This window comes from Protopterus annectens, chromosome 2.part0 (genome assembly GCF_019279795.1).
Source record: "Protopterus annectens isolate FY-2018-M chromosome 2.part0, PAN1.0, whole genome shotgun sequence".
NCBI classification, from domain to species: domain Eukaryota; kingdom Metazoa; phylum Chordata; order Ceratodontiformes; family Protopteridae; genus Protopterus; species Protopterus annectens.
The window spans coordinates 390,555,389-390,569,284 of record NC_056728.1 but is presented as its reverse complement, the minus strand read 5'-3'; positions in this window follow the sequence as shown (position 1 = coordinate 390,569,284).

Sequence of the window (13,896 nt, the reverse complement as noted above, 5' to 3'; positions counted from 1 at the left end):
ATCTGTAGACAGCATCCAAAGTGGTCATATCTGAGAATAACATGGACCATAGCAAGCACACATTCTGCCCCCCCCCCCCAAAACAATATGAACATAACATATGAAGAGTATATGCCAATACACTATTACCTCGCTGAGACAGATGCCTGGTGTCAGAGCCATGGCCTCAAGCTCAATGCCAAAAAGTGCAGTGTCATCCCCTTTGGTAAAATCTCTGTACCCATCAACTGCCACATAGGCAGCAATCTACTTAACACCGAATGTGTGATAAGAGACCTTGGGACCCATTTGGGCAGTAGTCTCTCCTTTGATAGTCACATCACCACAGTAGTCAGGAAGTCCTTCTACATGGCACAATTCATCATAAAAGGGTTCTCATCCAGGAAAAAAGAGGTCATTGTTCCCCCTCTACTCAACACTCATTAGACCCATTATAGAGTGTAATGCTCCTTTTGGAATGTACCTCACAAGACATCTGCAGCAGCTGGAAAGGCCACAGAAGTACCTCACAAAGAGAATTACTTGCCTCAAACAAATGCCCTACACTGACCGCCACAAAAAACTCCAGCTTTCCTCCATAGAATATTGCCTACTCAGAGGTGATCTCTGCCTAACATATAAAGCTATGTCAAACCCAGAGATGTTGGACATGCTACACCTAAAGAAATCCCAGTCCCTCCAAGCTACACACTCTATGAACCTAAACCTTGGCACCACAATAAACAGGACATGCTGTAGGGATAGATTCCTGTCCCAGAGACTTTCCATACTCTGGAACAGGCTACCCATCTATGTCAAGCAAAGTTCTTCATTAGCACTCTTCAAGAAAAATCTTGATGAGTGGATGGGAAATAGGAAATACACTCCGGGGATCACTTCTGTGTCTCTGCTCAACGGTGGCACAGAAAAATAACTATCTTGGGTGGCGTAAGCCAGGGAACCTTGTTGGCTAGGCTTACGTAGGCCATTGGGTCGATAGCCTAGTACCTACCTATGAACCTATGAACCTATATGTTCTATGGACACAGTCACCAACACAACTGCAATGACAGCAAATATCCATGACAGAATTACACAGACAGCTTTCATTTTGCAAATCTTTATTACATTCTGATGTATTGCCAAAAGGATTCAAGAGCTAACAGTACCTGCATGCTATACAGAAAGCATTTAATAGTGCCTTGATGAGTCAGCCTGCAATTACCATAGTATTAGTCCACTAAGGGATAGGTGCTCACATAGGAGAACACCCACACACATATAGACGTTGTATGCATGTGCTATGTACACACACCAACATCTACCCCACAACCAAAATAATTACATCAATACATACTGTCATACCATAACTAATTATGCAACTACTGTACAACATCTGCTGAGACCTTAACATACCTGGACACAGACACACTCTCATGGCCCTATGTGAAATAGTTGCCATTATACAATTGAACAGCTGCTGATGTAACAGGGTTTGTATGAACTAATCCTGTTTCAGAGGGTTGAAAAGTTAGATCCACCAAGAAATTTTACCAAGTACTGATTATTAGCACAGTATGATACACAGTAACACGAAACTAAATATGTCTGGTAGGCACACTGTAAACCCCCTAACATTATATGCATAGCTATGCAGCCTTGAGCTGGTCAAACAACCTGGCCAGACTGAAACATATGCAGAAGTTTTAGGTACAGACAAACCCTGCACAAGTAGCAATGTTCAGAAATATGACAGCAATACTCACATTTAGACCATCTCCTCTAGGCATTACACACAATATATTACTGTTCGTCTCCATACAGCTGTTGCAATAGATTCCAAACAAAACTTCCACGCTGTCTTCCTCACAAGTAAGGCAAAGGGACAATGCCCAAGTGGAGTACTCGATTATACTCCACTGTAGCCATGGTACTGGCTAAGGCAGTAGCAGCGCATCTGATGTGCATGCAATTAGCTACTTAGGAACACCAAATGGTCCTCGGGATAGCACATGTTATTGATCTGTAACTATATAAGGTTGCCTTGTCACACATTCAGACTATCTGTATCTAACTGTAGGAAAGTAAAAAACACTGAAAGACGAACTGAAAACAAGTATTACACCAGTTAATAACATCTCCGATTACTAAGATGGTATGTATAACATGTAGTATGTCTGTGTATGTAGTATCTGTACTGTAAGAATTACAATGTAATCAATGCATATAATGGAAATAGCTATCTTGTAGCGATGTATTGTTGAGCAGTAGTAATGCTTGTAGTATTCTATGTGTGTACTGCTGTAGGTCACACGGCACACTCCACATACACCACAAGGGATGATATGGGCTTGGAACCCACCAATTCACTTCAAGCCACTGTCAGTGTCAGGATTGGTCAAACAAGCATGTGCTATAACAGGGATAGTATATGTCAATATATTGTAACAGTCGACATATGCATGGGTGTATAAGTAAGATGAACATGTTAATGGTGGGCTTACCATGCAAATATGGTGTACATTGTGGGATATTGTGCCAATAACTGTAATGTACAGTATTCTAGGCAGATCTGTATTCTATTCTACATAGCAGTTCTGTTATGTTATGCAAACAGTAGTTATGTCTATTGGCAATTACAATACTCAATGACAGGATACATAGCATTAGTATTCATCTGACAGGTTAGCAGCATGGTAGCAAAGATAATTGGAAGAGCCAGGTAACTATCCATGCACATAACACATGTAATATCCACCTCTCTAGTATCGTTTGCAAGCAATAACAGCTGTGCATGTGTACATGTTATGCAAATGTATAATGACCCTTATTACAGGGCTGGGCCAAATGGCTATGTGCACACCTACATAGAGAGGATATTGAGAGTACAGACACACTGGTTGAACTACCAGGTTTGTACAGCCCAACCTCTCATTGCCAACCTAACAGCCACCTGCACATACTGTATGTAAGGTAGTGCACAGCACTGGTAATGAAGCAGGTTGCATATCATCTTTAACTCCAGTGTAACATCTGCAGTAGGAGTGTAAGATGTAGGAGACAGCTGCCCATGTGTAATAGCCGCATCATAGTTGATGGCTCACACTATCTGATTATATCCTGACCATGTTGATAATAGTATCAGAGCCTATTGATACATGACTCTGTTTGGAGAGTGGGTGTCTGTGCCCAACAGAGCTCATGGTCCCAGAGAAGGAAACAGACCTGTAGACACTTGCATTATCTGTAATCAACTAACAGGATGTGATGTGCTCCTCAGAGGAGGATTGCTGCTAAAGGTAGCTACAATGTTTCTGTAATAGCCAGTGTTGTCACGTCCATAACACAAATATGTACATGTGAGTATCACTGTCTAAAGCATCTTTATAGGCAATACATAAACTAAATACGGTACTTGACACTTGTAGTGCTGACTGCTCATACAGGCATGTCCACTAGTCAGCTACTGGTGTTTCCTAATGTCAGCTTTGTGCATGTGGCCATCCTGGGGGAATGTAATCTCTATGCCATGTACACTGCCAGACCCACCTAACACCATGCCCCACACATTGTTTGGGATGCAGCTACAGGGGTAAGCTGGAAGGCAGCCCAGTCTACAGCTATGACTGGACTGGACAGTCATGAAGTGTAGGTTAACACATGCAGCTCATCAACACAACCAACACATACCCTTACCAGAATACAGTAAGGACACCCACACACACTACTGGAAATCACACACATTCACAGACGCATCTAAGTATTTGGCCAAACAAGTGAGCCCCCAAGCAGGATGAGACAGACACCGAAATACACAAACTGTATGACATAGTTTGCATAATTGTGCCACACCTCTGAACACATGACTGGAAACATGCCCAACAGTACTCATTTGTGGATGCAAACTCTAGCACTATGGTACACACCGACCTATACAAGGGCATACATGTTGTCAGCTGCCTGTCTGCCATGATTAGCCACATACTCAACACTCAGACCACCTCTTGAACTATACCCATGGCTATGGTATATTCCATGTTGTTGTGCAGGACCTGTGATGTAGTAGCCTGGACTGCATGGAAACACATGTAGGAACTGTCAGGTCTTGTAGCCAATGCAGGTATGTCCCTAGGACTGGGTAGCATTCTGCCATTGGCCAGAATGATACTGCAGTACAGGGACAAAAGGATTGTATTCCACAATTGTCTAGTGTAGTGGTGCATGTCACAGGGTATCCAGTATCTGTTGTCCTGGGATAACATGGTTGACAGACCATGATGCTTTGCCAGACAGGGCCTGCACCTGTCACCCCCGGGAATCTGGATACTGCCTAGGGCTCATGCTTCCCCTATAGTGCCTTCATCATGTACAGTTCAAGTGAGGGTCCACTGCTGTTACAGGGACAGCCAAGAAATAAACTGTGGGTCTCGCTACACAATGATACATGTCAGAAACACTATACGAACACACATATGTCAATCCTTAACATGGAGAACATATCTGTGCAGTGGCTGAGACATGTTTCAACGCTCCGGAGAGCACATCTGCATGACCACGTTATAATACATACCTCACCTCTTGCCCATCATCCTTTATTGGAACACACAGGCCGGAATTGTGTCCATATTCCTGAAGAATATGTACATCCCCACGCTAATTGGACTTGCATAACATCAGATGCATTTTGCTGAGCAACTACCTTTGTTCTAAAGTGGAATTCAAAATGCACCTTCAGACAGATCACCCACCAGGCCTCGGACTTCCCAACTGTCATAATGTGCTGTAATGGGGAAGATTAGGTCTGAGACAGAACCATAATAATGGCTATTCCCAACTATTCCAGTATGAACTGGGAAGACGCCTCATGTACCAACACCTGCACTCAATACATGTTGGATTCCATCGACCCCACTGACCTGGATCACAGTAGTCACACAAACAGGGCTAACAGTATGCTACACATAGTTAGTCTCCAATGCCAATGTTATGTTTCCTAACAGCAGAGTGGTGAGTGCCATGGCACCCATGCAGATGGACAATGTATGTGCAAATGCTGAATCCTACACAAATGAACCTTAAGCAGTCACATATGTGCAGTGATTGTGCCATTGAAACAGAACCAGGATTCAACCCAACACATACAAGTAGGCAAACTGGTGGTACCATGCATTAAACTGTACCACAGAAGGTAGTAACTGTTGCAAGAGTGAACACACATGAGTGTAGGTGATCCCTGGTCTGCCTCAGTAAGATGCAGATACACCATATAAAACCATGCAAAGCTTCTGTGAAACTAATCAGCCACATATTATGAGGCCAAGCACAGAGCATTCTATAGCTGTGTCATTAATCGTAATGGCAACGACAAGACCTGCCGTGCTGCACAGCACTATGGCATGGGAAGTACTGCAACTACAGAAATTGCACCCATTCATCCAGATAGGGTCTCGGAGAACCTAAACCCATTCCCACCTCCCCCCACCCCCAACAGGTACACTCAGTAATATTTTCATGTACACTACAGGGCCCCTGTACTAACAACTATGCAGGTACAAGCTGCACTCTCTAAAGCCAAGCATACAGCTTTCATGGGACCTGTCAGCATCCCAGGGTATATCCTACACAAATGTAAGAACATTCAGCTATCCACATACACATCATGTTCAATCATAGCTCCATGTCAGGCTGTGTACACACCGAATGGTGCACAGCAACAGTTAACACACCCCACAATGGGGGAGACAGCACTGATAATGGGACATAGTGCACAACTACCCTGCTGAGACTGGGCTGTGGCGCCGTGAACTGTGGTCAACACAATTGATGAACTCAGTACAGATGTAGATAACAGTAGGGTTGATTCAAACTGCATATCATAACCTTGCCAGGTCATAGGACACCATCACCCATACTGCGTTCCAGCTACACTCAGTAAACTAGGTGTATATTCCTATGTCACAGGAGTGGTTGGCAACTGGACTGCTGGCAGAACCCACACTACAGAAGGTGTCTGACAAATGCACGCACATCAAACCAGTGCCAGCCACAGTAATACAAGGGTCATTCCTGGTACACCCCCTCTTTGTTATCTATACCACATAGACTAACACAGAAGGCATCAGCCTATTGATGTTTGCAAATGACTATGAACTAGGAGCAATAGTTGACTCATTGTGTGCTGCTTTCAACATACATAAGGGTCTTAGTGTGTCAGATGTGTGGTGTGTGATGTATGGCCACAATCTGACAGCTAAGTATTGCATTGTCATCCCCTGTGTTACAAACCCTGCACCCATTAACTACCACCTAGGCAGCAGTCAACATAATGGCAACTGTGTGTATGGGATGCAGCTGGACAGTACTTCCCTTTGATAGTTACGCCACCACAAAGACAGGTAGTGGTATGTGGCACCACTAATCATGACAGGGTGCCATTCAAGAATATAGAGACAACTGATCAGCCATACTCAACACCCATGTGACCCATAATAGATCACATATTTCCTTTAAGGATTATTGCCCATGTGTAGATGGCCTACACTGCCTTTCACAATCCCTAGCTGCACTATGTAGCATGCAGCCTACCCTGAATAAAGCCGTGTCCAACCCAGGGATGTTGGACATGCTACACAACACATCCTGATCCCAAATAAACACATACATCATGGACATCCACCTTTCTAGTACAAGGATCACAACATACCTGACAGATCACTGTCCCATACACTTAACATACTCTTGCCAGAATAAGGGCTTTTGGATGCAGGTGGATTAAAGCACTCTTAAGCAGTTGTAAGTGGGTTTCCACGTGTTTTCGTGATGGTAAGTGGTGCTGAAACATGGTAAACGGAGAAGCGCTTCACACGTTTGACCTTTGCTTAACGTCATGCAGACGATGAGCAAACCTGCTCACAACTGCGTAAATGTGCATTATTCACACTTTCCCTACCAGTGCCTACTCTGAGAGGTAAAATAATACCTTCCAGGAGTAGAACCCACAACCATGTACTCCATCCTCCGAGTACCCTAACACTAAGCTACCTGGGATGTACCTATCCCAGCTGTGTATGCAGACAGGTTAAAACACAAAAGGGAGGAATGTGCTGAAATAAAACAACTCACCATTTACCCATTTAAAGGTGTATGCTCATATACAGATATATAGGTGTGTGTATGTATATATATATATATATATATATATATATATATATATTTATAGAGAGAGAGAGATACATAGAGACATGTCGATATATACAGGTCTACATATATATGTAGCTATATAGATAGGTTAAAAACATCTACACATCTATGGAGGTACAGATAAACGTATGCAATAATGTATATATCTATATACATATACACACACACATATATATATATATATATATATATATATATATATATATATATATATATATATACATATATATATATACATATATATATATATATATATATATATATATATATATATACACACACACACACACACACACACACACACACACACACACACACACACACACACACACACACACACACACACACACACACACACACACACACACACACATATATATATATATATATATATATATATATATATATATGTACATATATCTATATTAATATATATATATATATATATATATATATATATATATATATATATATATGTATACACATACATACATATCTGTAGACAGCATCCAAAGTGGTCATATCTGAGAATAACATGGACCATAGCAAGCACACATTCTGCCCCAAAACAATATGAACATAACATATGAAGAGTATATGCCAATACACTATTACCTCGGCTGAGACAGATGCCTGGTGTCAGAGCCATGGCCTCAAGCTCAATGCCAAAAGTGCAGTGTCATCCCCTTTGGTAAAATCTCTGCCCATCAACTGCCACATAGGCAGCAATATAACACGAATGTGTGATAAGAGACCTTGGGACCCATTTGGGCAGTAGTCTCTCCTTTGATAGTCACATCACCACAGTAGTCAGAAGTCCTTCTACATGGCACAATTCATCATAAAAGGGTTCTCATCCAGGAAAAAGAGGTCATTGTTCCCCCTCTACTCAACACTCATTAGACCCATTATAGAGTGTAATGCTCCTTTTGGAATGTACCTCACAAGACATCTGCAGCAGCTGGAAAGGCCACTGAAGTACCTCACAAAGAGTATTACTTGCCTCAAACAAATGCCCTACACTGACCGCCACAAAAACTCAGCTTCCTCCATAGAATATTGCCTACCAGAGGTGATCTCTGCCTAACATATAAAGCTATGTCAAACCCAGAGATGTTGGACATGCTACACCTAAAGAAATCCCAGTCCCTCCAAGCTACACACTCTATGAACCTAAACCTTGGCACCACAATAAACAGGACATGCTGTAGGGATAGATTCTGTCCCAGAGACTTTCCATACTCTGGAACAGGCTACCCATCTATGTCAAGCAAAGTTTCATTAGCACTCTTCAAGAAAAATCTTGATGAGTGGATGGGAAATAGGAAATACACTCCGGGATCACTTCTGTGTCTCTGCTCAACGGTGGCACAGAAAAATAACTATCTTGGGTGGCGTAAGCCGAGGAACCTTGTTATTAGGCTTACGTGGCCATTGGGTCGATAGCCTAGTACCTACCTATGAACCTATGAACCTATATGTTCTATGGACACAGTCACCAACACAACTGCAATGACAGCAAATATCCATGACAGAATTACACAGACAGCTTTCATTTTGCAAATCTTTATTACATTCTGATGTATTGCCAAAAGGATTCAAGAGCTAACAGTACCTGCATGCTATACAGAAAGCATTTAATAGTGCCTTGATGAGTCAGCCTGCAATTACCATAGTATTAGTCCACTAAGGGATAGGTGCTCACATAGGAGAACACCCACACACATATAGACGTTGTATGCATGTGCTATGTACACACACCAACATCTACCCCACAACCAAAATAATTACATCAATACATACTGTCATACCATAACTAATTATGCAACTACTGTACAACATCTGCTGAGACCTTAACATACCTGGACACAGACACACTCTCATGGCCCTATGTGAAATAGTTGCCATTATACAATTGAACAGCTGCTGATGTAACAGGGTTTGTATGAACTAATCCTGTTTCAGAGGGTTGAAAAGTTCGTCCACCAAGAAATTTTACCAAGTACTGATTATTAGCACAGTATGATACACAGTAACACGAAACTAAATATGTCTGGTAGGCACACTGTAAACCCCCTAACATTATATGCATAGCTATGCAGCCTTGAGCTGGTCAAACAACCTGGCCAGACTGAAACATATGCAGAAGTTTTAGGTACAGACAAACCCTGCACAAGTAGCAATGTTCAGAAATATGACAGCAATACTCACATTTAGACCATCTCCTCTAGGCATTACACACAATATATTACTGTTTGTTTCCATACAGCTGTTGCAATAGATTCCAAACAAAACTTCCACGCTGTCTTCTTCACAAGTAAGGCAAGGGGAGAACGCCCAAGTGGAGTACTCGATTATACTCCACTGTAGCCATGGTACTGGCTAAGGCAGTAGCAGCGCATCTGATGTGCATGCAATTAGCTACTTAGGAACACCAAATGGTCCTCGGGATAGCACATGTTATTGATCTGTAACTATATAAGGTTGCCTTGTCACACATTCAGACTATCTGTATCTAACTGTAGGAAAGTAAAAAACACTGAAAGACGAACTGAAAACAAGTATTACACCAGTTAATAACATCTCCGATTACTAAGATGGTATGTATAACATGTAGTATGTCTGTGTATGTAGTATCTGTACTGTAAGAATTACAATGTAATCAATGCATATAATGGAAATAGCTATCTTGTAGCGATGTATTGTTGAGCAGTAGTAATGCTTGTAGTATTCTATGTGTGTACTGCTGTAGGTCACACGGCACACTCCACATACACCACAAGGGATGATATGGGCTTGGAACCCACCAATTCACTTCAAGCCACTGTCAGTGTCAGGATTGGTCAAACAAGCATGTGCTATAACAGGGGATAGTATATGTCAATATATTGTAACAGTCGACATATGCATGGGTGTATAAGTAAGATGAACATGTTAATGGTGGGCTTACCATGCAAATATGGTGTACATTGTGGGATATTGTGCCAATAACTGTAATGTACAGTATTCTAGGCAGATCTGTATTCTATTCTACATAGCAGTTCTGTTATGTTATGCAAACAGTAGTTATGTCTATTGGCAATTACAATACTCAATGACAGGATACATAGCATTAGTATTCATCTGACAGGTTAGCAGCATGGTAGCAAAGATAATTGGAAGAGCCAGGTAACTATCCATGCACATAACACATGTAATATCCACCTCTCTAGTATCGTTTGCAAGCAATAACAGCTGTGCATGTGTACATGTTATGCAAATGTATAATGACCCTTATTACAGGGCTGGGCCAAATGGCTATGTGCACACCTACATAGAGAGGATATTGAGAGTACAGACACACTGGTTGAACTACCAGGTTTGTACAGCCCAACCTCTCATTGCCAACCTAACAGCCACCTGCACATACTGTATGTAAGGTAGTGCACAGCACTGGTAATGAAGCAGGTTGCATATCATCTTTAACTCCAGTGTAACATCTGCAGTAGGAGTGTAAGATGTAGGAGACAGCTGCCCATGTGTAATAGCCGCATCATAGTTGATGGCTCACACTATCTGATTATATCCTGACCATGTTGATAATAGTATCAGAGCCTATTGATACATGACTCTGTTTGGAGAGTGGGTGTCTGTGCCCAACAGAGCTCATGGTCCCAGAGAAGGAAACAGACCTGTAGACACTTGCATTATCTGTAATCAACTAACAGGATGTGATGTGCTCCTCAGAGGAGGATTGCTGCTAAAGGTAGCTACAATGTTTCTGTAATAGCCAGTGTTGTCACGTCCATAACACAAATATGTACATGTGAGTATCACTGTCTAAAGCATCTTTATAGGCAATACATAAACTAAATACGGTACTTGACACTTGTAGTGCTGACTGCTCATACAGGCATGTCCACTAGTCAGCTACTGGTGTTTCCTAATGTCAGCTTTGTGCATGTGGCCATCCTGGGGGAATGTAATCTCTATGCCATGTACACTGCCAGACCCACCTAACACCATGCCCCACACATTGTTTGGGATGCAGCTACAGGGGTAAGCTGGAAGGCAGCCCAGTCTACAGCTATGACTGGACTGGACAGTCATGAAGTGTAGGTTAACACATGCAGCTCATCAACACAACCAACACATACCCTTACCAGAATACAGTAAGGACACCCACACACACTACTGGAAATCACACACATTCACAGACGCATCTAAGTATTTGGCCAAACAAGTGAGCCCCCAAGCAGGATGAGACAGACACCGAAATACACAAACTGTATGACATAGTTTGCATAATTGTGCCACACCTCTGAACACATGACTGGAAACATGCCCAACAGTACTCATTTGTGGATGCAAACTCTAGCACTATGGTACACACCGACCTATACAAGGGCATACATGTTGTCAGCTGCCTGTCTGCCATGATTAGCCACATACTCAACACTCAGACCACCTCTTGAACTATACCCATGGCTATGGTATATTCCATGTTGTTGTGCAGGACCTGTGATGTAGTAGCCTGGACTGCATGGAAACACATGTAGGAACTGTCAGGTCTTGTAGCCAATGCAGGTATGTCCCTAGGACTGGGTAGCATTCTGCCATTGGCCAGAATGATACTGCAGTACAGGGACAAAAGGATTGTATTCCACAATTGTCTAGTGTAGTGGTGCATGTCACAGGGTATCCAGTATCTGTTGTCCTGGGATAACATGGTTGACAGACCATGATGCTTTGCCAGACAGGGCCTGCACCTGTCACCCCCGGGAATCTGGATACTGCCTAGGGCTCATGCTTCCCCTATAGTGCCTTCATCATGTACAGTTCAAGTGAGGGTCCACTGCTGTTACAGGGACAGCCAAGAAATAAACTGTGGGTCTCGCTACACAATGATACATGTCAGAAACACTATCTGAACACACATATGTCAATCCTTAACATGGAGAACATATCTGTGCAGTGGCTGAGACATGTTTCAACGCTCCGGAGAGCACATCTGCATGACCACGTTATAATACATACCTCACCTCTTGCCCATCATCCTTTATTGGAACACACAGGCCGGAATTGTGTCCATATTCCTGAAGAATATGTACATCCCCACGCTAATTGGACTTGCATAACATCAGATGCATTTTGCTGAGCAACTACCTTTGTTCTAAAGTGGAATTCAAAATGCACCTTCAGACAGATCACCCACCAGGCCTCGGACTTCCCAACTGTCATAATGTGCTGTAATGGGGAAGATTAGGACTGAGACAGAACCATAATAATGGCTATTCCCAACTATTCCAGTATGAACTGGGAAGACGCCTCATGTACCAACACCTGCACTCAATACATGTTGGATTCCATCGACCCCACTGACCTGGATCACAGTAGTCACACAAACAGGGCTAACAGTATGCTACACATAGTTAGTCTCCAATGCCAATGTTATGTTTCCTAACAGCAGAGTGGTGAGTGCCATGGCACCCATGCAGATGGACAATGTATGTGCAAATGCTGAATCCTACACAAATGAACCTTAAGCAGTCACATATGTGCAGTGATTGTGCCATTGAAACAGAACCAGGATTCAACCCAACACATACAAGTAGGCAAACTGGTGGTACCATGCATTAAACTGTACCACAGAAGGTAGTAACTGTTGCAAGAGTGAACACACATGAGTGTAGGTGATCCCTGGTCTGCCTCAGTAAGATGCAGATACACCATATAAAACCATGCAAAGCTTCTGTGAAACTAATCAGCCACATATTATGAGGCCAAGCACAGAGCATTCTATAGCTGTGTCATTAATCGTAATGGCAATGACAAGACCTGCCGTGCTGCACAGCACTATGGCATGGGAAGTACTGCAACTACAGAAATTGCACCCATTCATCCAGATAGGGTCTCGGAGAACCTAAACCCATTCCCACCTCCCCCCACCCCCAACAGGTACACTCAGTAATATTTTCATGTACACTACAGGGCCCCTGTACTAACAACTATGCAGGTACAAGCTGCACTCTCTAAAGCCAAGCATACAGCTTTCATGGGACCTGTCAGCATCCCAGGGTATATCCTACACAAATGTAAGAACATTCAGCTATCCACATACACATCATGTTCAATCATAGCTCCATGTCAGGCTGTGTACACACCGAATGGTGCACAGCAACAGTTAACACACCCCCACAAAAGGGAGACACCACTGATAATGGGACATAGTGCACAACTACCCTGCTGAGTCTGGTCTGTACGGCCATGAACTGTGGTCAACACAATTGATGAACTCAGTACAGATGTAGATAACAGTAGGGTTGATTCAAACTGCATATCATAACCTTGCCAGGTCATAGGACACCATCACCCATACTGCGTTCCAGCTACACTCAGTAAACTAGGTGTATATTCCTATGTCACAGGAGTGGTTGGCAACTGGACTGCTGGCAGAACCCACACTACAGAAGGTGTCTGACAAATGCACGCACATCAAACCAGTGCCAGCCACAGTAATACAAGGGTCATTCCTGGTACACCCCCTCTTTGTTATCTATACCACATAGACTAACACAGAAGGCATCAGCCTATTGATGTTTGCAAATGACTATGAACTAGGAGCAATAGTTGACTCATTGTGTGCTGCTTTCAACATACATAAGGGTCTTAGTGTGTCAGATGTGTGGTGTGTGATGTATGGCCACAATCTGACAGCTAAGTATTGCATTGTCATCC